Source organism: Ranitomeya imitator, chromosome 2 (assembly GCF_032444005.1).
Source record: "Ranitomeya imitator isolate aRanImi1 chromosome 2, aRanImi1.pri, whole genome shotgun sequence".
NCBI classification, from domain to species: domain Eukaryota; kingdom Metazoa; phylum Chordata; class Amphibia; order Anura; family Dendrobatidae; genus Ranitomeya; species Ranitomeya imitator.
In genome coordinates, this window is record NC_091283.1 from 342,937,938 (window position 1) to 342,963,688 (window position 25,751).

General features: G+C 46.6%; 1 protein-coding gene and 1 pseudogene across 1 annotated transcript in view; one reads left to right on the top strand and one right to left on the bottom strand.

Annotated features, from left to right (window-relative positions):
* The window catches only part of LOC138663695 (oocyte zinc finger protein XlCOF6-like), a 63,651-nt gene extending 61,951 nt beyond the window's left edge, over positions 1–1,700 (bottom strand). The window contains exon 1 of the mRNA XM_069749994.1: positions 1,639–1,700. The gene's annotated coding sequence lies outside the window, so the exon portion shown is untranslated. The remainder of the gene's footprint in view (positions 1–1,638) is intronic.
* Positions 1,701–1,773: 73 nt separating this feature from the next.
* LOC138663694 (oocyte zinc finger protein XlCOF6-like) overlaps positions 1,774–25,751 on the top strand; it is a 54,557-nt pseudogene continuing 30,579 nt past the window's right edge.

The following is a 25,751-nucleotide window of genomic DNA, read 5'->3' on the forward strand; positions in this document are numbered from 1 at the left end:
GTACATTATCCTGTGTGTGGTTGATGGCAGTACTGTGGGAACATTATACTGTGTGGGGGATGGCAGTACTGTGGGTACATTATACTGTGTGGGGGATGGCGGTACTGTGGGAACAATATACTGTGTGTGGTTGATGGCGGTACTGTGGGAACATTATATTCTGTGCTGGATGGCGGTACTGTGGGTACATTATCCGGTGTGGTGGATGGCGGTACTGTGGGTACATTATCCTGTGTGTGGTTGATGGCGGTACTGTGGGTACATTATCCTGTGTGTGGTTGATGGCAGTACTGTGGGAACATTATCCTGTGTGTGGTTGATGGCAGTACTGTGGGTACATTATCCTGTGTGTGGTTGATGGCGGTACTGTGGGTACATTATCCTGTGTGTGGTTGATGGCAGTACTGTGGGAACATTATACTGTGTGTGGTTGATGGCGGTACTGTGGGTACATTATCCTGTGTGTGGTTGATGGCAGTACTGTGGGAACATTATACTGTGTGTGGTGGATGGCGGTACTGTGGGTACATTATCCTGTGTGTGGTTGATGGCGGTACTGTGGGTACATTATCCTGTGTGTGGTTGATGGCAGTACTGTGGGTACATTATACTGTGTGTGGTGGATGGCGGTACTGTGGGTACATTATCCTGTGTGTGGTTGATGGCGGTACTGTGGGTACATTATACTGTGTGTGGTTGATGGTGGTACTGTAGGTACATTATCCTGTGTGTGGTGGATGGCAGTACTGTGGGAACATTATCCTGTGTGTGGTTGATGGCGGTACTGTGGGTACATTATCCTGTGTGTGGTTGATGGCGGTACTGTAGGTACATTATCCTGTGTGTGGTTGATGGCGGTACTGTAGGTACATTATCCTGTGTGTGGTGGATGGCAGTACTGTGGGAACATTATCCTGTGTGTGGTTGATGGCGGTACTGTGGGTACATTATACTGTGTGTGGTTGATGGCAGTACTGTGGGTACATTATACTGTGTGTGGGGGATGGCGGTACTGTGGGTACATTATCCTGTGTGTGGTGGATGGCAGTACTGTGGGAACATTATCCTGTGTGTGGTTGATGGCGGTACTGTGGGAACATTATACTGTGTGTGGTTGATGGCAGTACTGTGGGTACATTATACTGTGTGTGGTTGATGGCAGTACTGTGGGTACATTATACTGTGTGTGGGGGATGGTGGTACTGTGGGTACATTATACTGTGTGTGGTTGATGGCGGTACTGTGGGTACATTATACTGTGTGTGGGGGATGGTGGTACTGTGGGTACATTATACTGTGTGTGGTTGATGGCGGTACTGTGGGTACATTATACTGTGTGTGGGGGATGGCGGTACTGTGGGAACATTATACTGTGTTTGGGGGCATCATATACACTGCATAAGGGGCATAATGTGGGCATTACACTATGTGAGGGGCCAGAAGGGGGCCCTGTACTATGAGAACAATCCCTTCCCTCACTTCCTGTCTTCCATAGTTGGGTCGTATGTATCTATTACAGGAAACAGAACAGAAACGTTATGATTCTTATAAAGTGGCAACAAAAACCCCAAAGGAGTCTCCGTGCTGAAGGGGTTAATGTGTCCCCCCGCCCAGTAGTGGGGAATCCCCAGCACCCACCTGCAGAGCCGCACTCCACATATAGCCCAGGTCCTACACAGAGTGGAGCTGCTCCTGTGTGAGGGGATGATGATGTCACAGGAAGGGGCGGGGCCTCTCTCTCTTCCTCAGTGCAGAGCAGACCCCGCCCAGACCAGGAAGCAGCAGTTGTGCTGGCACTCTCTGTGTACAGGACCTGGGCTATATCTGGTGTGCGGCTCTGCAGGTCGGTGCTGGGGATTCCCCACTACTGGGCGGGCGGGCACATTAACCCCTTCACCACGGAGACTCCTTTTTGGGTTTTTGTTGCCACTTTATAAGAATCATAACGTTTCTGTTCTGTTTCCTGTAATAGATACATACGACCCAACTATGGAAGACAGGAAGTGAGGGAAGGGATTGTTCTCATAGTACAGAGCCCCATTCTGGCCCCACACGGTGTAATGCCCACATTATGCCCCTTATGCATTGTATATGATGCCCCCCAAACACAGTATAATGTTCCCACAGTACCGCCATCCCCCACACACAGTATAATGTACCCACAGTACCACCATCAACCACACACAGTATAATGTTCCCACGATACTGCCATCCCCCACACACAGTATAATGTTCCCACAGTACCGCCATCCCCCACACAGTATAATATTCCCACAGTACCGCCATCCCCCACAAACAGGGTAATGTTCCCACAGTACCGCCATCAACCACACACAGTATAATGTACCCACAGTACCGCCATCAACCACACACAGTATAATGTACCCACAGTACCGCCATCCCCCACACACAGTATAATGTACCCACAGTACCGCCATCCCCCACACACAGTATAATGTACCCACAGTACCGCCATCCCCCACACACAGTATAATGTACCCACAGTACTGCCATCCCCCACACACAGTATAATGTACCCACAGTACCGCCATCCCCCACACACAGTATAATGTTCCCACAGTACCGCCATCCCCCACACAGTATAATATTCCCACAGTACCGCCATCCCCCACAAACAGGGTAATGTTCCCACAGTACCGCCATCAACCACACACAGTATAATGTACCCACAGTACCGCCATCAACCACACACAGTATAATGTACCCACAGTACCGCCATCCCCCACACACAGTATAATGTACCCACAGTACCGCCATCCCCCACACACAGTATAATGTACCCACAGTACCGCCATCCCCCACACACAGTATAATGTACCCACAGTACTGCCATCCCCCACACACAGTATAATGTACCCACAGTACCGCCATCCCCCACACACAGTATAATGTACCCACAGTACCGCCATCCCCCACACACAGGGTAATGTTCCCACAGTACCGCCATCCACCACACAGTATAATGTTCTCACAGTACTGCCATCCCCCAGCTACTATATAATTGTCTAAGGGTCACTTCCGTCTGTCCGTCATGGATATTCAGCGACGGGCACAGTCCGGAAGAAAATGGCCGCTCCTTACTTCCCGACACCCGCATACTCCCCTCCGGTCACCGCTAACACAGGGTTAATGCCGTCGGTAACGGACCGCGTTATGCCGGGGGTAACGCACTCCGTTACCGCCGCTATTAACCCTGTGTGTCCCCAACTTTTTACTATTGCTGCTGCCTATGCTAAGTCATCTGGGTAATTTCGCAATGCATCCTGGGAATGGAAGATGGCGGCAGCTGCGCGCCTATTGCCGGAGCTCCGCTGGACCCCAAGAGGTGAGTATATAACTTTTTTTTATTTTAATTATTTTTTTTAACCCCTTCCCGACCTGTGACACAGCGTATGCGTCATGAAAGTCGGTGCCAATCCGACCTGTGACGCATATGCTGTGTCCCAGAAAGATCGCGTCCCTGCAGATCGGGTGAAAGGGTTAACTCCCATTTCACCCGATCTGCAGGGACAGGGGGAGTGGTAGTTTAGCCCAGGGGGGGTGGCTTCACCCCCTCGTGGCTACGATCGCTCTGATTGGCTGTTGAAAGTGAAACTGCCAATCAGAGCGATTTGTAATATTTCACCCATTATAACGGGTGAAATATTACAATCCAGCCATGGCCGATGCTGCAATATCATCGGCCATGGCTGGAAATACTAGTGTGCCCCCACCCCACCGATCGCCCCCCCAGCCCCCCGATCTGGCCGGTACACTGCTCCGGCTCCCCTCCATCCAGTGCTCCGCTCCCCCCCGTGCTCTTGTCCGCTCCCCCCGTGCTCCAATCACCCCCCCGTGCTCCAATCACCCCCCCCTGCATTCAGATCCACCCCCCCGTGCTCCGTTCCACCCCCCCCCATGCTCCGTTCCAGCCCCCCCGTGCTCCGTTCCACGCCCCCCGTGCTCCGTTCCACGCCTGCCGCACTCCGATCCCCCCCCGTGCTCCGATCCCCCCCCCCCGTGGTCCCCCCCTCACCCCATCATACTTACCGATCCAGCCGGGGTCCCGTCCGTCTTCTCCCTGGGCGCCGCCATCTTCCAAAATGGCGGGCGCATGCGCAGTGCGCCCGCCGAATCTGCCGGCCGGCAGATTCGTTCCAAAGTGCATTTTGATCACTGAGATAGATTATATCTCAGTGATCAAAATAAAAAAAATAATACATGACCCCCCCCCTTTGTCACCCCCATAGGTAGGGACAATAAAAAAATAAAGAAAATTTTTTTTTTCCACTAATGTTAGAATAGGGTTAGGGTTAGGGGTAGGGCTAGGGTTAGGGCTAGGGGTAGGGGTAGGGTTAGGGGTAGGGCTAGGGTTAGGGCTAGGGTTAGGGCTAGGGTTAGGGCTAGGGTTAGGGTTTCGGTATGTGAACACGTATTCTGGTCCTCTGCGGATTTTTCCGCTGCGGATTTGATAAATCCGCAGTGCTAAACCGCTGCGGATTTATGGCGGATTTACCGCGTTTTTTTCTGCGCATTTCACTGCGGTTTTACAATTGCGATTTTCTATTTGAGCAGTTGTAAAACCGCTGCGGAATCCGCACAAAGAAGTGACATGCTGCGGAATGTAAACCGCTGCGTTTCCGTGCAGTTTTTCCGCAGCATGTGTACAGCGATTTTTGTTTCCCGTAGGTTTACATTGAACTGTAAACTCATGGGAAACTGCTGCGGATCTGCAGCGTTTTCCGCAGCGTGTGCACATACCTTTAGAATTAGGCTATGTTCACACGGTGCGGATTTGGCTGCGGATTGGCCGCTGCGGATTCGCAGCAGTATTCCATCAGGTTTACAGTACCATGTAAACATATGAAAAACCAAATCCGCTGTGCCCATGGTGCAGAAAATACCGCGCGGAAACGCTGCGTTGTATTTTCCGCAGCATGTCAATTCTTTGTGCGGATTCCGCGGCTTTTTACACCTGTTCCTCAATAGGAATCCGCAGGTGAAATCCGCACAAAAAACACTGGAAATCCGCGGAAAATCCGCAGGTAAAACGCAGTGCCTTTTACCCGCGGATTTTTCAAAAATGGTGCGGAAATATTTCACACGAATCCGCAACGTGGGCACATAGCCTTAGGGTTAGGGTTGGAATTAGGGTTGTGGTTAGGGTTGTGATTAGGGTTATGGCTACAGTTGGGATTAGGGTTAAGGGTGTGGGGGGGTTAGTGTTGGAGGTAGAATTGAGGGGTTACCACTGTTTAGGCACATCAGGGGTCTCCAAACGCAACATGGCGCCACCATTGATTCCAGCCAATCTCGTATTCAAAAAGTCAAATGGTGCTCCCTCACTTCCGAGCCCTGAAGTGTGCCCAAACAGTGGTTTACCCCCACATATGGGGTATCAGTGTACTCAGGATAAACTGCGCAACAATTACTGGGGTCCAATTTCTCCTGTTACCCTTGTGAATCTAAAAAAATGCTTGCTAAAACATCATTTTTGAGGAAAGAAAAATGATTTTTTATTTTCACGGCTCTGCGTTGTAAACGTCTGTGAAGCACTTGGGGGTTCAAAGTGCTCACCACATATCTAGATAAGTTCCTTGGGGGGTCTAGTTTCTAAAATGGGGTCACTTGTGGGGGGTTTCTACTGTTTAGGCACACCAGGGGCTCTGCAAACGCAATGTGACGCCCGCAGACCATTCCATCAAAGTCTGCATTGCAAAACGTCACTACTTCACTTCCGAGCCTCGGCATGTGCCCAAACAGTGGTTTACCCCCACATATGGGGTATCAGCGTACTCAGGAGAAACTGGACAACAACTTTTGGGATCCAATTTCTCCTGTTACCCTTGGGAAAATAAAAAATTCTGGGCTAAATAATTATTTTTGAGGAAAGAAAACGTATTTATTATTTTCACGGCTCTGCATTATAAACTTCTATGAAGCACTTGGGGGTTCAAAGTGCTCACCACACATCTAGATAAGTTCCTTTCGGGGTCTAGTTTCCAAAATGGGGTCACTTGTGGGGGGTTTCTACTGTTAAGCCACATCAGGGGCTCTGCAAACGCAACGTGACGCCCACAGAGCATTCCATCAAAGTCTGCATTTCAAAATGTCACTACTTCACTTCCGAGCCCCGGCATGTGCCCAAACAGTGGTTTAACCCCACATATGGGGTATCAGCGTACTCAGGAGAAACTGGACAACAACTTTTGGGGTCAAATTTCTCCTGTTACCCTTTGTAAAATAAAAAATTGCAGGCTAAAAGATCATTTTTGAGAAAATAATTTTTTTTTTTTTATTTTCATGGCTCTGCGTTATTAACTTCTGTGAAGCACTTGGGGGTTCAAAGTCCTCACCACACATCTAGATTAGTTCCTTTGGGGGTCTAGTTTCCAAAATGGGGTCATTTCTGGGGTATCTCCAATGTTTAGGCACACAGGGGCTCTCCAAACGTGACATGGTGTCCGCTAATGATTGGAGCTAATTTTCCATTTAAAAAGCCAAATGGCGTGCCATCCCTTCCGAGCCCTGCCGTGCGCCCAAACAGTGGTTTACCCCCACATATGGGGTATCAGCGTACTCAGGACAAACTGGACAACAATATTTGGGGTCCAATTTCTCCTATTATCCTTGGCAAAATAGGAAATTCCAGGCTAAAAAATAATTTTTGAGGAAAGAAAAATTATTTTTTATTTTCATGGCTCTGCGTTATAAACTTCTGTGAAGCACCTGGGGGTTTAAAGTGCTCAATATGCATCTAGATAAGTTCCTTGGGGGGTCTAGTTTCCAAAATGGGGTCACTTGTGGGGGAGCTCCAATGCATAGGCACACAGGGGCTCTCCAAACGCGACATGGTGTCCGCTAACAATTGGAGCTAATTTTCCATTCAAAAAGTCAAATGGCGCGCCTTCCCTTCCGAGCCCTGCCGTGTGCCCAAACAGTGGTTTACCCCCACATATGAGGTATCGGCGTACTCGGGAGAAATTGCCCAACAAATTTTATGATCCATTTTATCCTACTGCCCATGTGAAAATGAAAAAATTGAGGCGAAAAGAATTTTTTTGTGAAAAAAAAGTACTTTTTCATTTTTACAGATCAATTTGTGAAGCACCTGAGGGTTTAAAGTGCTCACTAGGCATCTAAATAAGTTCCTTGGGGGGTCTAGTTTCCAAAATGGGGTCACTTGTGGGGGAGCGCCAATGTTTAGGCACACAGGAGCTCTCCAAACGCGACATGGTGTCCGCTAACGATGGAAATAATTTTTCATTCAAAAAGTCAAATGGCGCTCCTTCCCTTCCAAGCCCTGCCGTGCGCCCAAACAGTGGTTTACCCCCACATATGAGGTATCAGCGTACTCAGGACAAATTGGACAACAACTATCGTGGTTCAGTTTCTCCTTTTACCATTGGGAAAATAAAAAAATTGTTGCTAAAAAATAATTTTTGTGACTAAAAAGTTAAATGTTCATTTTTTCCTTCCTTGTTGCTTCTGCTGCTGTGAAGCACCTGAAGGGTTAATAAACTTCTTGAATGTGGTTTTGAGTACCTTGAGGGGTGCAGTTTTTAGAATGGTGTCACTTTTGGGTATTTTCAGCCATATAGACCCCTCAAACTGACTTCAAATGTGAGGTGGTCCCTAAAAAAAATGGTTTTGTAAATTTCGTTGTAAAAATGACAAATCGCTGGTCAAATTTTAACCCTTATAACTTCCTAACAAAAAAAAATTTTGTTTCCAAAATTGTGCTGATGTAAAGTAAACATGTGGGAAATGTTATTTATTAACTATTTTGTGTCACATATCTCTCTGGTTTAACAGAATAAAAATTCAAAATGTGAAAATTGCGAAATTTTCAAAATTTTCGCCAAATTTCCGTTTTTATCACAAATAAACGCAGAATTTATTGACCTAAATTTACCACTAACATGAAGCCCAATATGTCACGAAAAAACAATCTCAGAACCGCTAGGATCCGTTGAAGCGTTCCTGAGTTATTACCTCATAAAGGGACACTGGTCAGAATTGCAAAAAACGGCAAGGTCTTTAAGGTCAAAATAGGCTGGGTCATGAAGGGGTTAACAGGGATATGGTGCCCACACTGCTGTATACTACGTGGGCTGTGTTACATACCGCGTGGCTCTGTGCTGTATACTACATAGGCAGTGTTATATACTATGTGGGCTGTGATATACTGCGTGGGCTGTGCTATATACTACGTGACTGGGCAATCTACTACGTGGCTCTGTGCTGTATACTACGTAGCTGGGCAATATACTATGTGGCTGGGCAATATACTATGTGGCTGGGCAATATACTACGTCGCTCTGGGCAATATACAGTACTACGGGGCTCTGTGCTGTATACTACGTGGCTCTGTGCTGTATACTACGTGGCTCTGCTGTATACTACGTGGCTCTGTGCTGTTTCCAACGTGGCTCTGTGCTGTATACTACGTGGCTGGGCAATATACTACGTGGCTGGGCAATATACTACGTGGCTGTGCAATATACTACGTGGGCTGTGCAATATACTACGTGGGCTGTGCAATATACTACGTGGGCTGTGCAATATACTACGTGGCTGTGCAATATACTACGTGGCTGGGCAATATACTACGTTGGCTGTGCAATATTCTAAGTGGACATGCATATTCTAGAATACCCGATGCGTTAGAATCGGGCCACCATCTAGTATAACAATAAGTGCCTACTTTACATTTAATAATGTCCCAAGTCTCCCCCTGTACAGCTCCCCTATGCACAGTATGATGCTCTCTAATACACAGTATAATGCTCCCTCACTGTATAGTACCACCCACACAGTATCCTGACCCCTTAGTAGACCCCAAACTGTTTGATGGCTCCGACACTGTATGATGGCCCCTAAATAGCCTCCATATAGTATAATGCACCAGATAGTCCTCACTATAATATAATGCATTCCCCATAGGCCTCTCTAGTATAATGCACCTCCATAGGCATACTTTATATCAGGGATCTCAAACTCGGCTAGATATCTGGGCCGTATATAGAAAACATTTGAATTTGGGGGGCCACATTCTTTGAAGAACAAAGTGACATTTTTAGTGATACCATTTTTTTCTACACCATGTTCCAAATTATTATGCAAATTACATTTTTCTCGGATTTTCCTAAATGGTCGGTGCAAATGACAGTCAGTCTCATAAAAGTCATCACCCGTTAGAGTATACATCGAATGTTATTGAAGAAACCTCCCAATGATAACAGTATAATCTCCAAAATGAATAAAAACTCAAAAAAATGCACTGTTCCAAATTATTAGGCACAGTAGAATTTCTAAACATTTGATATGTTTTAGGCTGTGTGCACACGTTGTGGATTTTTCGGGGGTTTTTTTTGCGTTTTTTCGCTATAAAAACGCATCCCATCATTTAGAATGCATTCCGCAATTTTTCTGCACGCGGAAAAAAATGCAGCGCGGTAAAAAATGCATCATGTTTTTTAATTTTGTGGATTTTTCATGTTTTTCCCGCTATTTAATGCATTGGGAAGCTCCGGAAAAATGCGTCACATGCGGATTTCTTGCAGAAAATGTCCGGATTTGCTCAGGAAATTTATGCAAGAAATCCTGAACGTGTGCACATAGCCTTAAAGAACTGAAAATGCTCATTTGTGGAATTTGCAGCATTAGGAGGTCACATTCACTGAACAAGAAAGCTATTTAACTCCAAAACCTCCTAAGAGGCCAAGTTACATGTTAACATAGGACCCTTCTTTGATATCACCTTCACAATTCTTGCATCCATTAAACTTGTGAGTTTTTGGAGCGTTTCTGCTTGTATTTCTTTGCATGAAGTCAGAATAGCCTCCTAGAGCTGCTGTTTTGATGTGAACTGCCTCCCATCCTCATAGATCTTTTGCTTGATGATACTCCAAAGGTTTTCTATAGGGTTGAGGTCAGGGGAAGATAGTGGCCACACCATGAGTTTATCTCCTTTTATGCCCACAGCAGCCAATGACTCAGAGGTATTCTTTGCAGCATGAGATGGCGCATTGTCATGCATGAAGATGATTTTGCTCCTGAAGGCACGTTTCTGCTTTTTATACCATGGAAGAAAGTTGTCAGTCAGACACTCTATATACTTTGCAGAAGTCATTTTCACACCTTCAGGATGCTTAACCCCTTTACCCCCAAGGGTGGTTTGCACGTTAATTACCAGGCCAATTTTTACATTTCTGACCACTGTCTCTTTATGAGGTTATAACTCCGAAACGCTTCAACGGATCTTAGCGATTCTGACATTGTTTTCTTGTAACATATTGTACTTCATGATAGTGCTAAAATTTCTTCGATATAACTTGCGTTTATTTGTGAAAAAAACGGAAATTTGTCAAAAATTTTAAAAATTTTGCAAATTTCCAACTTTGAATTTTTATTCTGTTAAACCAGAGAGTTATGTGACACAATATAGTTAATAAATAACATTTCCCACATGTCTACTTTACATCAGCACAATTTTGGAAACCAATTTTTTTTTTCTAGGAAGTTATAAGGGTTAAAATTTAACCAGCAATTTCTCATTTTTACAACCAAATTTACAAAACCATTTTTTTTGGGACCACCTCACATTTGAAGTCATTTTGAGGGGTCTATATGGCAGAAAATATCCCAAAGTGACACCATTCTAAAAACTGCACCCCTCAAGGTGCTCAAAACCACATTCAAGAAGTTTATTAACCCTTCAGGTGTTTCACAACAGCAAAAGCAAGATGGAAGGAAAAAATGAACATTTAACTTTAGTCACAAAAATGATCTTTCAGCAATAATCTTTTTATTTTCTCAAGGGTAAAAGGAGAAATTGGACCCCAAAAGTTGTTGTCCAATTTGTCCTGAGTACACTGATACCCCATATGTGGGGAGGAACTACTGTTTGGGCACACGTTGGGGCTCGAAAGGGAAGTAGTGACGTTTTGGAATGCAGACTTTGATGAAATGTTCTGCGGGCATTATGTTCCATTTGCAGAGCCACTGATGTGCCTAAACAGTAGAAACCCCCCACAAGTGACCCCATTTTGGAAACTGTACCCCCTAAGGAACTTATCTAGGTGTGTGGTGAGAATTTTGAACCCCCACGTGCTTCACTAAAGTTTGTAATGCCCAGGCGTGAAAATAAAAAATCCTATTTTTTTCCCCACAAAAATGATCTCTTAGTCCCCAATTTTTAATTTTCCCAAAGGTAACAGGAGAAATTAAACATCAAAAGTTGTTGTCCAAATTGTCCTGATTACGCTGGTACGCCATATGTGGGAAAAAATTGTTGGGGCTCGAAAGGGAAGTAGTGACGTTTTGGAATGCAGACTTTGATGAAATGGTCTGCGGTCGTCATGTTCCGTTTGCAGAGCCCCTGATGTGCCTAAACAGTAAAAAAAAAACCACAAGTGACATCATTTTGGAACCTAGACCCCCCCCCCCAAGGAACATATCTAGATGTGCCCCCTTTTTGGAACTAATGTACGCTTTCCTGTAAAGTAAATTAGTAGTGCATGGAGGTGTGGTACAATTTGAAGCAATCTTTCATACACAGGCCAGGTTTTTCGGGGCAGGTGTCGCATTGATCAATGGTGTCCTTGCGTATTCCCCTTTTGTAACACACTCGGCACCTTTTTTGCAGCTTCCCTTTTCTTCCAGTTGGCGGGACCACCCCCGGAAAATGCTGGCCTGGTACGATACGAGCACCTTCAGTTCCGGAAGTACTGGGGCCCTCTCCTTCCGGAGTGCCAAATATCAGGGCCTTAACCACTACCTCCTGGAACTGAAGGTACGACGTATCTGTGTGGCGTGCACATCGTAACAGCAGGAAAACGTTCAGCATTGCCATTTGTACAATGTGCTTGGCTAGCTTTTTGTACCACACCTTGGCCTTTCTCAAAGCACTGTACGGTTGGAGGAGTTGATCAGAGAGATCAACCCCCCCCCCCCCCCCCATGCTTTTGTTGTAGCCCAGTACGCAGTCCGGTTTGCTGACCTGTGTAGAAGTACCCCGTACAGTGCTGAGGGCTCTGCCATCGCCGTGTATGGTGGTCAAGAGAAGGACATCCCTCTTGTCCTTGTACTTGACCACCAGCAGGTGGTCGCTATATTGGGCCTTGCTCTCACCTTTTCTGAGCATCTGCCCAAGTAGTGTCTTTGGGAGGCCTCTCTGATTTTTGCGGACAGTACCGCAGGCTGCAGTACCTCGCGCAGAGAGGGATTTGTAGAGTGGGATGCTGGTATAAAAGTTGTCAGTGTAGAGGTGATAACCTTTATCCAGCAGTGGGTGCACCAAATCCCACACGATCTTCCCACTCACTCCCAGGACAGGAGGACACTCAGGGGGTTCAATCCTGCTGTCCTTCCCTTCATACACTCTAAACCTGTGGATGTACCCTGAGGCACTCTCACACAGCTTGTAGAGTTTGATTCCGTACCTGGCTCTTTTGTTGGGCAGGTATTGATGGAATCCAAGCCGCCCCTTAAAATGGACCAAGGACTCATCCACGCAGATGTCCCTTTTGGGCACATACACTTCAGAAAACTTTTTGTTGAAGTGTTCGATGACCGGCCGAACTTTGAACAGACGGTCAAAGTTGGGGTCATCTCGTGCGGGACACTGTGCATTATCGGAATAATGCAGGAACTTATGGATGGCCTCAAAACGCTTCCGAACCATGACCATTCGGAACACTGGAGTGTTATATAAAATATCTACACTCCAATATTGCCGAATTTCTGGCTTCTTCACGATCCCCATGTGGAGGACCAGGCCCCAAAACTGCATCATTTCAACTGCGTCTACAAGAGACCAGTTGGAAAATGATGTACCGGGGTTTTGCTCCAAAAATTGACGAGCATACAAATTAGTTTGCTCCACCATGAGGTTAATAAAATCCTCAGAGAAAAAGACTTTGAAAAAGTCTGTTTCTGTGAGGCTGGCGGTGTCAAACTTGATTCCAGATTCTGCCACAAAATCGGGAATCAGTGGCTCGTAATTTTCGGGGGGCGAGGTCCATATGGGGTCCGCAGTGGGGAGCGCTGGTTCAGGAATGGTGGGGGCTGCCTCATCTTCTGTACTGGGGCATCTGCGTGGCGGTTCCGCAGGACCCGAGGAGGAAGATGAGGAGGAGGATGAAGAAGAGGATGAAGAATCAGAAAAGTAAAGAAAAGTGGGATCCTCTCCCTTGCCATCAGTGTCGGAGGCAAGGAAAGCATATGCCTCCTCCAATGAATAGCGCTGTTGGGACGAGCGGGACATTTTTGTGTGAATATGGTGCTTGGGTGCACTTTATTGATAACTGTATGTGTGGGGGGGATAGTGATTTGTGCAAACTATTATCTGAAAAGAAAACGCTAAAAGGAGAAATAAAAAGTTGTAAAAAGAAAAGTCTAAAACGGCAGGCCCTAGCTCTGATAAGTGAACTTGCGTCACTTATCAAAATTCGGCGGCTGCTGGATGTGCGCACGGAGATGACAAAAAAAGTAAAAGTGTCTAAAACAGCAGGCCCAGCTCTGGTAAGTGAACTGTTTCACTTATCAAAGTTTGGCCGCTGCTTGATGTGTGCACGAGGGTCGGGCAAGGGGGGGGGGGGATGAAAAAGAAAACGGCAGGCACAAACTCTGATAAGAGAACTGCGTCACTTATCAAAGTTTGGCGGCTGCGGGATGTGTGTACGGAGGTTGCGCAATGGTGCTGAGGGAAAAAAAGCGAGCGCGAGAGTTGATCGGTGAACTACGTCACCAATCAACGCTCGGCGGCTGTTAAATGGGCGCACGGAAGGAGGTGCAAAGTGGGGTAAAAAGAGGGGGAAGGGAGATGGGGGTGGATGTGGGGATTGGGCAGGGATCAGTGATCAAAACGTACGGTTGTAGTCAGGTGGCGCAAAGGGGGGTGAAAAAAAAAAAAAGGAAAACGGCAGGCACAAACTCTGATAAGTGAACTGTGTCACTTATCAAAGTATGGCGGCTGCAGGATGTGTGTACGGCGTTGGCGCAATGGGGGTGAGGAAAAAAAACCGAGCGTTGATCGGTGAACTGCGTCACCAATCAACGCTCGGCGGCTACTAAATGTGCGCACGGTGGCGGCACAAATGGGGGTGGAGGGGGTAAAAAGAGGGGGAAGGGGGGATTGGGGTGGATGTGGGGATTGGGGTGGATGTGGGGATTGGGGTGGATGTGGGGATTGGGGTGGATGAATGGGGATTGGGGTGGATGAACAAGGATTGGGCAGGGATCAGGGATAAAACTTACGTTTAGTTGTCGTCTTTCTTAAGCAGGGATTGTGGTGCTACAGGCTACAAGTTTTCATGAAATATCTAATGTTTTCATACCTTGTCCAAGGCATTGCACTATTTAACACTTTTCAGCAGCAGAGCGATCCTTTTTACAGAGAGAGAGATTGAAATGTATTGCCAAGCAGAGAATCTCTGCACAGCAATACCAACAGGGTCGGACTGGCCAGGCAGGGCATCGGGGAAATCCCGGTGGGCCCTTGGCAGTGGCAAGGAGAGGAGGCGGAAAAAAAAAGTCTGCGGTTTTTAGGGTCACTGGCCCTTTAAAGGCACAGAGAAAGGGCAGGTGCACGTGAAGGCAGTCATTACCTGAACCGTGGCGTCACACATCCCGATCGATACTGGCACGTGTGCGTATATCATCCGCCGGCCTCTATGTCGGCGGCCATTTTACTATCTGTGCGCCGGACCTGCAGAGGAGGAGGAGGATGCTGTCGGGAGCGCAGGAAGGTAAGAAGAATCTTCTGTCTGTCTGTGTTTGTCTTTCTGTCTGTTTTCTGTCCGTGAAGCCAGGATGGGTATATAAGGGGCAGGAAAAAAGGTCCAGGATGGATACATATGGGGCACGGGGAGTCAGGATGGATACATATGGGAAGACCAGGATAGATACTGTATATAATATATATATTGATTGCCTTGCGAAAGTATTCGGCTCCCTGGAACTTTTCAACCTTTTCCCACATATCATGCTTCAAACAAAATTTATTGGTTAATTTAAATTTTTGTGTAAAATCAAAAACTGAAAAGTGGGGCGTGCAATATTATTCGGCCCCTTAAGTTAATACTTTGTTGCGCTATCTTTAGCTGCAATGACAGCTGCTAGTCGCTTGGGGTATGTCTCTGTCAGTTTTGTACATCGAGATACTGAAATTCTTGCCCATTCTTCCATGGCAAACAGCTCGAGCTCAGTGAGGTTTGATGTGGATAGTTTGTGAACAGCAGTTTTCAACTCTTTCCACAGATTCTTGATTGGATCGAGGTCTGGACTTTGACTTGGCCATTCTAACACCTGGATACGTTTATTTGGGAACCATTCCATTGTAGATTTTGCTTTATGTTTGGGATCATTGTCTTGTTGGAAGGCAAATCTCTGTCCCAGTCTCAGGTCTTTTGCAGACTCAAACAGGTTTTCAAGAATGGTCCTGTATTTGGCTCCATCCATCTTCCCATCAATTTTAACCATCTTTCCTCTCCCTGCTGAAGAAAAGCAGGCCACCATGTTTGACAGTGGGGATGGTGTGTTCAGGGTGATGAGCTGTGTTGCCTTTACGCCAAACATATTGTTTGGCATGGTTGCCAAAATGTTGGATTTTGGTTTTATCTGACCAGAGCACCTTCTTCCACATGTGTGGTGTGTTCCCCAGGTGGCTTGTTGCAAACCTTAAATGACACTTTTTATGGATATGTTTGAGAAATGGCTTTCTTCTTGCCACTCTTCCATAAAGGCCAGATTTGTGCAGTGTACGACTGATTTTTGTCCTATGGACAAACTGTCCCACCTCAGGTGTAGATCTCTGCAGTTCATCCAGAGTGATCATGGGCCTCTTGGCTGCAACTCTGATCAGTCTTCTCCTTGTTTGAGATGAAAGTTTAGAGGGACGGCCGGGTCTTGGTAGATTTGCAGTGGTATGATACTCCTTCCATTTCAATATGATCGCTTGCACAGTGCTCCTAGATTTGCAGTGGTATGATACTCCTTCCATTTCAATATGATCGCTTGCAGGGCCGGCGTCAGCACCCGGCGTACCCGGGCAAGTGCAAGGGCCCTGGCAAGAAAGGGGGGCCCATTCAGGGCCGGCGTTAGGGGCAGGCAGCTGCCTAGTGTCCCCGCTCCCCCAGGGGCCTCCAGCTTGCGGCACATCACGCAGCCGCTATGGGGCCTCTGTGAGGCAGGGGGGCCCGCCTGTCGCCAGCGCCAACTCCCCCTCCGCTGCCGCCGCATTGAACTATACAGGCCGGTGAAGTTCAAAGCAAATGATGGAGGAGAGAGCGTCACCTGACGCTCTCTCTCCCATCATTCCCCACTCTGCCTCTGAAACTGCCGCTGCAGGTGCGCGATGACGGCAGCCGCCAAGAGTGTAGCAGGGAGCAGCACGGGCACATTGAGAGGTGAGGAGTGCTTTTTTTTGTGTAACTATAACAGTGAGTACTGGACTATGGGGCCATTCTTGGGGGAAGGGGGCTGTGCTGTATACTACATGTCTGTGCTATATACTACATGGCTGTGTTATATAATACGTGGGCTGTGCTATATACTATATGGGCTGTTATATGCTACGTGGGCTGTGCTATATACTATATGAGCTGTTATATGCTACGTGGGCTGTGCTATATACTATATGGGCTGTTATATGCTACATGGGCTGTGCTATATACTATATGGGCTGTTATATGCTACGTGGACTGTGCTGTATACTACATGGCTGTTCTATATACTACGTGGGCCATGTTATATACTATGTGGCTATGCTATAAACTATATGGGCTGTTATAAGCTACGTGGGCTGAGCTATATACTACATGGCTGTTTTATATACTACATGGGCCGTGTTTCATACTACGTGGGCTGTGTTTATATAATATGTAGCTGTGCTATATACTATATGGGCTGTTATATGCTAGGTGGGCTGGGCTGTTATATGCTAGGTGGGCTGTGCTATATGCTACTTGGGCTGTGCTATATGCTACGTGGGCTGAGCTATATACTACGTGGGCTGTGCTCTATGCTACGTGGCTGTGTTATATACTACGTAGGCTGTGTTATATACTACATGGCTGTGTTATATGCGATCATAAATCATGGTATGTGTTAAAGGGGACTCTGCGACTCTTTCGCCCGGGGCCCTCAAAAACCTTGAGCCGGCCCTGATCGCTTGCAGAGTGCTCCTTGGGATGTGTAAAGTTTTTGAAATCATATTGTATCCAAATCCGGCTTTAAGGCTACTTCACACTAAGCGAAGTCGCTAGCGAGATTGCTGCTGAGTCACAAGTTTTGTGACGCAACAGCGACCTCAGTAGCGATCTCGCTATGTTTGACACGTAGCAGCGACCAGGCCCCTGCTGTGAGATCGCTGGTCGTGTCGGAATGGCCTGGACCTTTTTTTGATCGTTGAGGTCCCGCTGGGTAGCACACATCGCTGTGTTTGACACCTTACCAACGACCTCGTTGACGACTCAGACACCGACACATAGGCGTGCATTTGCGTTGCCTTTTCCCCACCCCTCCGCTCCGATTGGTGGTCGCTACTGCGTTCTGATTGGGGGTCATGCCTTCAACAGAAGGCGACATAGTAGCGCTTCCATCCTTTGTTCCTGACCGCGTGATGGTTTGCAGATCGTTGTAGAGTTCTCCGGCCTTCGACTCCTCTTCGATTTATCTATTCTTCAACGGTTCTTCTGACACCTATATTTTGTGCACGGTAGGTATCATTTGGGATCTCAAATGCGTTTTCATTTTTCCTTAATCTACAAACCGCCACGCGGTCAGGAACAAAGGACGGAAGGGCTACTGTGTCGCCTCATAAGGCAAGGCCGCCACCAATCAGAACGCAGTAGTGACCACCAATCGGAACTGAATGGGCGCGGAAATGGCAACGCAAATGCACGCCTGTGCGACTACAACGTCACACAGGACGTCCCTCATCGAGGTCTGAATCGTCATAATAGCTGCCATGTGACAGGGTCACAACGACATCGTTGTACAGGTCGCCGCATCGCTGCTGCGTCGTTGGGAAGATCTCACTGTTTGACATCTCACCAGCGACCACACAGCGACGCAGCAACGATCCCTGACAGGTCGTATCGTTGTCGGGATCGCTTTAGCGTCGCTAAGTGTGACGGGGCCCTTACACTTATCCACAACAGTATCTTGGATCTGCCTGTTGTGTTCCTTGGTCTTCATGATGCTCTCTGTGCTTCACACAGAACCCTGAGACTATCACAGAGCAAGTGCATTTACACACAGGTGGATTATATTTATCATCATTAGGCATTTACTACAACATTGGATCATTCAGAGATCCACAATGAACTTCTGGAGTGAGTTTGCTGCACTGAAAGTAACGGGGCCGAATAATATTGCACGCCCCACTTTTCAGTTTTTGGAATTTCCGAAAAATTTAAAATAACCAATAAATTTCGATCAACTTCACAATTGTGTTCCACTTGTTGTTGATTTTTTTTTTTTTTTTTAATTCTTTTTATTAATTTAAAGATAACAAGCATATAAACAATATACGGTAGTTAGACTTATCACGTAGCGATAACCAGTCCACACAACCCTAACCCTCCTAAATCCCTCCCCAACCCTTCTCTGCGTGCACCGAATATTTGAGTTGTGTTATGGAATTGATGTGTGACCACCTATTTGCTGCATTAGATACCATTGGGTATTTTCAAAGTGAGCTCGTAGCTTTTCCTTAACCCCCAATGGGAGAGACGGAATAAATAAAGACCATGTACTTAGAAATTTACTGGACAACCTTTCTTTGCTGGTCAATGCATCCATCCACTCCATTTTGAATAGGAACATAATCTTAGCCTGTATAAGAGACTGTGGTGGAACCACCGGACTCAACCAGTGTTGTAATATACTTTTTCTGGTTGCCGAAGCCCAGATTGTGAGGGTAGCCTTAATATGTTTAGGTAGTTTATGTTGTGTTTCTTCTAAGATGTTAAAAATAGCCCACTGTGGTGTGAGTGGAAAGCTAATCCCACACAATCCCTGCAGCTCATTATGCACGATGCCCCACACCTCCTGAATCTTTGAACAGCTCCAAAGATGATGGTATATATCTGTATTTCGTGTTTTACATTTGGAGCAAAAATAGAGAGTTGAAGGAGACATCTTAGATTGTAAGTATGGGGTAATATAGGCCCTATGCAATATCAATAGGGCCATGTCCGTATAGCTACTATATGTCAGGATCTTTCTTTGTACCGTAGTGGCATCAAGGAAGTCCCCCACCCCAAAGCCCGGAATATCTGCTGAACATTTTGCTAAACCCGTGTCCCTCCCTTCCCATGACCACCTTTGACGTAGTAGAGAGTAAATGCTACTTGTGGACGCCAGCTGTGATCTTGTATTTCTAATGAAGCCGTCCAAGTTATTCCTCTCCTGACGTCACCGCTGTGCTCTGCTTTACGGCCGGCGCTCACACAGTCAGTGCGGGAAGCTCTCGGCTGAAGTGCGTGCATTAGCAGCGCTCCTGCCGAAAGCAGTTTTAACCCTGTGGACGCTGGGGGACATGACAGACATCAGAATGTGAGTATGTACTGGTTTTTTTTTTTTTTAATTTTACAATGGTAACCAGGGTAAATATCGGGTTACTAAGTGCGGCCCTGCGCTTTGTAACCCGATATTTACCCTGTTACAAGTGAACACATCGCTGGATCGGCGTCACACACGCCGATCCAGCGATGACAGCGGGTGATCGGCGACGAAAAAAAGGTCCTGATCATTCCCCAACGACCTCCCAGCAGGGGCCTGATCGTTGGTCGCTGTCACACATAACGAGATCGTTAGCGGGACGTTGCAACGATATCATTAACAAAATCGTTATGTGTGAAGGTACCTTTAGAATTTCCATTATGGCCAGAACTGCGCGGACTGGGTTAGCAATGAACAATAGGATATTGTCAGCAAAAGCTGAAATTTTAATTGAGGTGGTTCCAATCTTTACGCCTTCGAATGCCGACTCAGTTTGCAATGTTCTTAGGAGTGGGTCTAGTGCCATATTAAACAACAAGGGAGACAGTGGGCAGCCCTGACGTGTTCCTCGTTGAATTTCAAAAGGCCTTGACAAGGTGTTATTTACGGACAGCCTGGACTCAGGGTGCTTGTAAATTGCTTTAACCCCTTCCCGACCCATGACCCCACGTAGGCGTCATGAAAGTCGGTGCCAATCCGACCCATGACGCCTATGTAGCGTCATGGAACGATCGCATCCCTGCAGATCAGTTGAAAGGGTTAACTCCAATTTCACCCGGTCTGCAGGGACAGGGGCAGGGACAGGGGGAGTGGTAGTTTAGCCCAGGGGGGGTGGCTTCACCCCCGCCCCCCTTCCCCCCTCCCCCCCCCCATGGCTACGATCTCTCTGATTGGCTGTTGAAAGTGAAACTGCCAATCAGAGTGATTTGTAATATTTCACCTATTATAACTGGTGAAATATTACAATCCAGCCATGGCCGATGCTGCAATATCATCGGCCATGGCTGAAAACACTGGTCTGCCCCCCCCAGTCCTCCGATCAGTCCTGCACACTGCCCCGCTCCCCTCCGTCCTCCTGTCCGCTCCCCCCGCGCTCCGATCCACCCCCCGCGCTCCGATCCACCCCCCTGCATTCCGATCCACCCCCCCTGCTCCCATCCACCCCCTGCTCCGATCCACCCCCCCCCCCCCGGGCTCCGATCCACACCCCCCCCCTGCTCCGATCCACACCCCTGTGCTCCGATCCACCCCCCATGCTCCGATCCACCCCCCCCCCCCCCCACCCCCGTGCTCCCCCCCACCCCATCATACTTACCGATCCTCCCAGGGTCCGTCCGTCTTTTCCATGGGCGCCGCCATCGTCCAAAATGGCGGGCGCATGTGTAGTGCGCCCGCCGAATCTGCCGGCCGGCAGATTCGTTCCAATAGGTTTTGTCACAGTGATCAAAATGCATATCACAGTGATCAAAATAAAAAAAATAATAAATGACCCCCCCCTTTGTCACCCCCATAGGTAGGGACAATAATAAAATAAAGAAATTTTTTTTTCCACTAAGGTTGGGGTTAGAACTAGGGTTAGGGTTAGGGTTTCGGTATGTGCACACGTATTAGGGTTAGGGTTTCGGTATGTGCACACGTATTCTGGTCCTCTGCGGATTTTTCCACAGCGGATTTGATAAATCCGCAGTGCTAAACTGCTGCGGATTTATGGCGGATTTACCGCGTTTTTGCTGCGCATTTAACTGCGGTTTTACAACTGCGATTTTCTATTGGAGCAGTTGTAAAACTGCTGCAGAATCCGCAGAAAGAAGTGACATGCTGCGGAATGTAAACTGCTGCGGAATGTAAACTGCTGCGGAATGTAAACCGCTGCGTTTCCATGCAGTTTTTCTGCAGCATGTGTACAGCGATTTTTGTTTCCCATAGGTTTACATTGAACTGTAAACTCATGGGAAACTGCTGCGGATCCGCAGCGTTTTCCGCAGCGTGTGCACATACCTTTAGAATTAGGCTATGCGCACACGGTGCGGATTTGGCTGCGGATTGGCCACTGCGGATTCGCAGCAGTGTTCCATCAGGTTTACAGTACCATGTAAACCTATGGAAAACCAAATCCGCTGTGCCCACGGTGTGGAAAATACCGCGCGGAAACGCTGCGTTGTATTTTCCGCAGCATGTCAATTCTTTGTGCGGATTCCGCAGCGTTTTACACCTGTTCCTCAATAGGAATCCGCAGGTGAAATCCGCACAAAAAACACTGGAAATCCGCGGTAAACCCGCAGGTAAAACACAGTGCCTTTTACCCGCGGATTTTTCACAAATGGTGCTGAAAAATCTCACACGAATCCGCAACATGGGCACACAGCCTTAGGGTTAGGGTTGGAATTAGGGCTGTGGTTAGGGTTATGGCTACAGTTGGGATTAGGGTTAGGGGTGTGTTGGGGTTAGTGTTGGAGTTAGAATTGAGGGGTTTCCACTGTTTAGGCACATCAGGGGTCTCCAAACGCAACATGGCGCCACCATTGATTCCAGCCAATCTTGCGTTCAAAAAGTCAAATGGTGCTCCCTCACTTCCGAGCTCTTCCGTGCGCCCAAACAGTGGTTTACCCCCACATATGGGGTACCCGCATACTCAGGACAAACTGCGCAACAATTGCTGGGGTCCAATTTCTCCTGTTACCCTTGTGAAAATAAAAAATTGCTTGCTAAAACATCATTTTTGAGGAAAGAAAAATGATTTTTTATTTTCATGGCTCTGCGTTGTAAACGTCTGTGAAGCACTTGGGGGTTGAAAGTGCTCACCACATATCTAGATAAGTTCCTTGGGGGGTCTAGTTTCCAAAATGGGGTCACTTGTGGGGGGTTTCTACTGTTTAGGCACACCAGGGGCTCTGCAAACGCAACATGCCGCCCACAGACCATTCCATCAAAGTCTGCATTTCAAAAGTCACTACTTCCCTTCTGAGCCCCGACGTGTGCCCAAACAGTGGTTTACCCCCACACATTGGGTATCAGCGTACTCAGGAGAAACTGGACAACAAATATTGGGGTCAAATTTCTCCTGTTACCCTTGGGAAAATTAAAAAATTCTGGGCTAAATAATTATTTTTGAGGAAAGAAAACGTATTTTTTATTTTCACGGCTCTGCGATAATAACTCCTGTGAAGCACTTGGGGGTTTAAAGTGCTCACTATGCATCTAGATTATTTCCTTGGGGCGTCTAGTTTCCAAAATGGGGTCACTTGTGGGGGAGCTCCAATTTTTAGGCACACGGGGGCTCTCCAAACGTGACATGGTGTCCGCTAAAGAGTGGAGCCAATTTTTCATTCAAAAAGTCATATGGCGCTACTTCCCTTCCAAGCCCTGCCGTGCGCACAAACAGTGGTTTACCCCCACATATGAGGTATCAGCGTACTCAGGACAAATTGGACAACGACTTTCGTGGTTCAGTTTCTCCTTTTACCATTGGGAAAATAAAAAAATTGTTGCTAAAAGATCATTTTTGTGACTAAAAAGTTAAATGTTCATTTTTTCCTTCCATGTTGCTTCTGCTGCTGTGAAGCACCTGAAGGGTTAATAAATTTCTTGAATGTGGTTTTGAGCACCTTGAGGGGTGCAGTTTTTAGAATGGTGTCACGTTTGGGTATTTTCAGCCATATAGACCCCTCAAACTGACTTCAAATGTGAGGTGGTCCCTAAAAAAAATTGGTTTTGTAAATTTCGTTGTAAAAATGAGAAGTCGCTGGTCAAAGTTTAACCCTTATAACTTCCTAGCAAAAAAAAATGTTGTTTCCAAAATTGTGCTGATGTAAAGTAAACATGTGGGAAATGTTATTTATTAACTATTTTGTGTCACATAACTCTCTGGTTTAACAGAATAAAAATAAAAAATGTGAAAATTGCGAAATTTTCAAAATTTTCGCCAAATTTCCGTTTTTATCACAAATAAACGCAGAATTTATTGACCTAAATTTACCACTAACATGAAGCCCAATATGTCACGAAAAAACAATCTCAGAACCGCTAGGATCCGTTGAAGCGTTCCTGAGTTATTACCTCATAAAGGGACACTGGTCAGAATTGCAAAAAACGGCCAGGTCATTAAGGTCAAAATAGGCTGGGTCATGAAGGGCTTAACAGCATTGCAAAACCATGGACCTAGATTTCTAAATGTTAGCAGCTCATGTAAATAGTCCCAGGCCACTCTATCGAATGCCTTATCTGCATCCAAGCTGACCACAATAGTTTTCATATGTTTATGTACTCTACTGTAAGATATAGCTCCCAGTGCTGTTCTAATGTTATATGTAAGGCTAGGTTCCCATTGCGTCAATGGGACCGCGCTAACGGACAGCGTTGCATGGCGAAATTAACGCCGTGCAACGCGTCCGTTAGCGCGCCCATTAACAGCAATGGGGACGCGCATCACTAGCGCGTGCCATTTTCGGCACGCGCTAGCGTTGTGCCGGTGTTTTGTGGCGCGCCGTGGACGCTGCTTGCAGCGTCCAAGGTGCGCCCGAGGTCCGTTCCCTGCTCTCGCAGATCGGAGATCTGCGAGAGCGGGGACGTTTAACGCGACCCCTTTACAAAACATTGCGTTAGCGCAATCCGCTAGCGCTAGGCGCTAAACGGATTGCACTAACGCAATCTGAACCTAGCCTAATAGATTTTCCATGTATAAATCCAGTTTGTTGGGGCATAATCAGATTTGGAATTATTTTTTGGAGCCAGTCGGCCAGAATTTTCGTAAAAATCTTGAAGTCGGAATTGAGTAATGATATTGGTCTGTATCCCTCAACCTGCATGTGGTCCTTGCCTGGCTTTGGAAGAACAACAACAACAGCTTTGTTAAATCGCTGCGGGAGACAGCCACCCTCGACTATGCTGTTATACAACTCACAAAGGTGGGATGCTACATTAGCTCCCAGAATTTTATAATGTTCATTGCTAAACCCATCCGGGCCAGGGGCTTTGGATGTTTTAAGTTTGTTGATGACCTGTAGAACCTCCGTGGGGGTAATAGGGGAGTTAATGGCCCACCTCTCGTCCTCCGTGAGTGTCGGAGCTAGATTGCTTTTTAAGAAATGCCCATTTTCTCCACCCTGCTTTTGCTTTTTGACCTAAATTCATTCACTATCTCCTCATCTTTTGTTAATATGGGACTGTTTTGTTGCTGTATCTTATGTATTCTCGTGGCCGTCCTGTATAGTCGCGTAATAGAGGCCAATACCCTCCCTGGTTTGTTACCCCATTTAAAGTAATTATGTTTTTGATAATCCAAATTGTGCAAGGCCAAGTCATGAGCCAAAGCATCTGCTTCCTCTTTGGCCTCCAAAAATTTCTGTTTTGTTAGTGGTGTAGTGTTTGATTTGAATTCTTTATATGCTTGGGTTAATGATTTTTGTGTTTCTAGTGTTCGTTTCATTAATTTCTTTCTTTTATAACTAACATAGGAGATAATCTGACCCCTCAACACGACCTTAGAGGCCATCCAAAATAAATGCGTGTCATCACAATGACTGCGGTTGTCACTTTTATAGGCCTCCCATGATAATTGGAGATATTTTTTAAAATCGTCTAACTGATAAAGGTTTGAGGGGAAACGCCATCTTCTCTTTCGATGTATTGGGTTTGTTAAGCTTGATTTAAATGTTACTGGAGCATGATCTGATATATGGAGATTTTGAATATCTGTCTGCAGTATTAATGGGTATGTAAATTTATTAAAAATACAGGGTATAAATATACATACAGTAAGTAACGTAAGATAATATATAGACAGAGAACACAGTACAAAGTGCAAGAAAGGATGGAAACACGGGAAACCAGTATCCACCCAGTGTGCGGGAGCACAACAAGTCCAAAGCAGTCTGATACAGCAGACTGAAAATACACAGCGCTGCAGGAAGCCAATGGTACATATAATAAGGTGACAAACCGTCACTGGTGGTAAAATATTGGGGCTTACCGCAAATAGGAGGGGCTACACTGCACACTGGACCGGAACCAGGATAAAACGACGGTCCCTTGATAAAGCGGTTATATGGAATAAGCGAAACGTACGTCGGGGGTCGTTTTATCCTGGTTCCGGTCCGGTGTGCGGTGTAGCCCCTCCTATTTGCGGTAAGCCCCAATATTTTACCACCAGTGACGGTTTGTCACCTTATTATATGTACCATTGGCTTCCTGCAGCGCTGTGTATTTTCAGTCTGCTGTATCAGACTGCTTTGGACTTGTTG